Raw genomic sequence first — 3,641 nt, 5'->3', positions numbered from 1 at the left:
AGCTGAGTGTCCAAAGATGGAAACTTCATAAACATAAGAATTAGCATATTTCTAAAGTTTAGAATAAATAATTTGAATGACTATATTCACTGGATGATTGGCTCAAGCTTGTGGAAGCTCTAAGAAGGACTCAAATCATAGAGGAATTGCGAGTGCTTGTATATCTAAAGGACCTCATTAGAAAAGAAACGGTCTATGAGAAAAAAAATTTATGAACATACTTGTTGTATTCATGTAATTTATTGGTGTATAAAAGATGTATTAAATATGTCAATATGTATGTATTCATCTATAACTTGGGGTTAGTCTTTTTAGCAGGCATAATTTTGTGATAAGCAGTCTTCTCACAAATTGGGGGAGATTATTGTATAAGAAATGCCTTTATCATAACAAGACTAAGTCAAAATGACAATTCCAAGAATTAGTTGTTTGATAATCTAAATTTGTATTTTGTATTGTATTACTTGAGTTTGTAAAAATGTGAAATATTAGAGTGGAGTATTTTTCTCTACACAGTCTCAAGCCTATGAATAAACTCTGTAAGAAGATCAAGAAGATCATGGCTCAGAAAAATTGTGAAGAAGCTTGGAGTTGAATAAATCTATTTTTGGAAAAATATTTTAAGCCAGGATATCTACAAGTCACAGATCAAGTCGTATAGAGAAGTAATTCGAGAACTCCAGAATGACTTATCGAGAAGTTCAAGATAGCTTATAGAGAAGTCTCAGAGATATCGATAATCTAAATGAAGATGTGTAGATTGGAGATATCGACAAGTCAAAGTCTCATTAGAGATCTCAGAGATATCAACAAGTCAAAATTCATATAGAGATCTCTGAGATATCGACAAATCATTTCTGCACTAGAGAATTCAGAGATATTGATAAGCCAAAATGAAGACATGAAGATTGGAGATATCAACAAGTATCACTTGAGATCTCAGAGATATCTACATGTCAAAATTCATATAGAGATCTCTAAGATATCGATAAGTTAATTCTACATAAAGAAATTTAGAGACCTCGAAAAGCCAAGTTCACTTATGAAGATTCAAGAGACCTCGACAAGTCAAAGACACTTATAGAGAACTAAGAGATCTCGTTAAGCCATTATACTTATCGAGATGTCAGTTCTCTATACAACAAACTGGAGATGTCGAATGATGCTCAAGTACAGAATGCAGAAAAGTTAAAGATCCAAGATTATCAATCAACAAACGATTTAATTAGTTAGATGGACAAGTCTACAAAAGTAGTTTGAAGAGTGCAAGATCAAAGTCCAGGATTATTTGACAAAGGAGTGTCACAATTTAACAGGATATGCATAGATTTGCTTGGCCAGAAATGGAACGCTTTAGAGATAACTTAAAGTAGGGTTGTTATTCCCAAACAATCTAACAAAGAATTACAGAAGAGGATAGAATGTAATTATGGCTGCTTTTTAAACTTTAAGAATTGTTCTACTTTGAATATATAACTGTGTTTCATTTAGCTAAGGTGTGGAATGAAAGTATTGAAGAAATCAAACACAAAGTAATCAAATACAAGTATTTAAAAATTTATGGTGGATTGAACTTTTCACCAGAGATATATATTAATTTGAGAACTATGTGATGCAAGATATCCACACAGCTTCTTACAAGTTGACCTTACAAAGAACAGAGAAATTCTTTACAGATGTAGCCTTTTCTATTTCTTTGGTAATTACTTACTTACTTCGATATTTTTCTACTTGATACACTTGGTTATATATCACCAAGTTACATGATAAAAAGACAAACAAATAAGACAAAATATTTCTAGTCTAATTTCTTGCTCCTTCATTTCTCTATCCAGTATCTTTCAATATTTTCAGTTTAGCATGGAAATAGAAATGCTTATTTGTTTCCTAAAACCTGTAAATAGGCTGCCACATTCCATTTGCATACAATTAACGCATGTGACTGTCAAGTCACTCTCAACTGCTTTTTTGAATTTGTTCATCCATTGAAACTCAGTTAGATCATCCGTTGAAGCCTTGTGGAACATCCGTTGAGACTGTCTTCATAGAAGTTAACTCTATTTCACTTATACAAGATTACAAGGCATCTAATATTTACAGTTAGCCAACCCATATTGCATATCAAACTAGTAGTCAACATGACTTAAAAAACATTCTACAACATCTACTTCTCCAAGGCATTACAATATATATAAATGTGCTACTTAAACTTATTAATACATAAGCTACCCTTCCATTGGATGTTAAAGTAATCATCTGTAGAAAGCTATAAAATCACTAAATTAAATCTACTAAGGTATTTTGTTTAGCTTATCATCAAGTGCATAACATATTCTTAACAATCTCCCCCAATTTATGTCTACTGGAATTGTAGGCATAAATTTAAGAGAAACTTGATGATAACAAAACACCCTATGAATACAGACTGAATACTAGTAGATAAAATTAACAAGTGCTTCTATTTATTGAAAATTATGTAGAGGAAGGTATACAAAGAATATCACAAGCCATTTTCAAGGTGCTCCTCTAGACCGGACAAATTTAGCTTATTTCCTTGACTGTCTGAACTTCATTCCCAATTTCACATTATTTTCTTTAATCCGGCATTGGAGTTGCCTGTAGAATTCAGATTCATCTTCATTTGTCTAATCCGGAGTTTCTTGCATCTCCATGAGAGTTTCATTGCTTGCAATTTTCAGCTGATTTTCTAATATGAAGAATCTTCTGGTGTATTTCTCATCTTTAAACTCCATCAACCAGTATGGCCTCAAATTCACTCTATTCCCTGTGTATTTGGTCCTCTCCAGCTATTCCTTATCCCCTCAATTTTGTTCAGTACCAACTTTTTTCAACAATATTCAATCCAAAATTATTCTTTATTGAGGAGAAAATCTTTACCAAAATGAAATAGCCTTCATTGAGAATCCTGTGAAGAGGCCAAGTGAGCTCTTTTCCACCCTGTACATAAAAACCAATCTTTCTGGAAGGTGCTTGTAGGAATCAATAGCTCTTACTTCTTCCAGCTCATCCAGATAAAGATTTATATCTGAAAATTCTTTGATGTCACGGATGAAGAGTTGATCTCCCTTTTTGACAGTTGGATTGGGTTTGGCCAATGATTTGGATTGAATTCTAACATGCTTGACCTTCTTAATTGCTCTCTTCTTTCTTTTCCTAGGTTTGGTTTGGATTGGAATGTTTAGATCTGGAAGAGGTAGGCTTTCCCAATCTATTGCTTTTGTTGTTGTTTGAGCCTCACCTTTTCTTCTTTCTTAGCATCTGCAAATTTTGGATGTCCAGACACCACACAGATCATTTTATCATTCTTGTAGATTTTGGAAAACCTTTTCTTTAAGACTGAATCTCTGGGATCTTTGAAGAAAGAAATAGACCTTCCAAGCAGCATTTTCTCATCTGGCTTGGGAGTTTCATAGACCAGGTCCAAAGGATTTTTGTCTGGGTTCTTTGGATAGTTTCTCTTTAGTTGAAAAATCAAATTGGCCTTTGGAGATTTAATTGATGAGGGTTGACCCATTTCCATGTTTCCTAAGGTCATGTCATTGGATAAAATTGTACTCAATTGAGAGAAATGAAAGAAGGCTTTGTCTTTCTTCTCAATTGGACCAAACTTCTTTTTAATG

This window comes from Apium graveolens, chromosome 7 (genome assembly GCF_009905375.1).
Source record: "Apium graveolens cultivar Ventura chromosome 7, ASM990537v1, whole genome shotgun sequence".
NCBI classification, from domain to species: Eukaryota; Viridiplantae; Streptophyta; class Magnoliopsida; order Apiales; family Apiaceae; genus Apium; species Apium graveolens.
Note: the sequence above shows the minus strand (reverse complement) of the source record.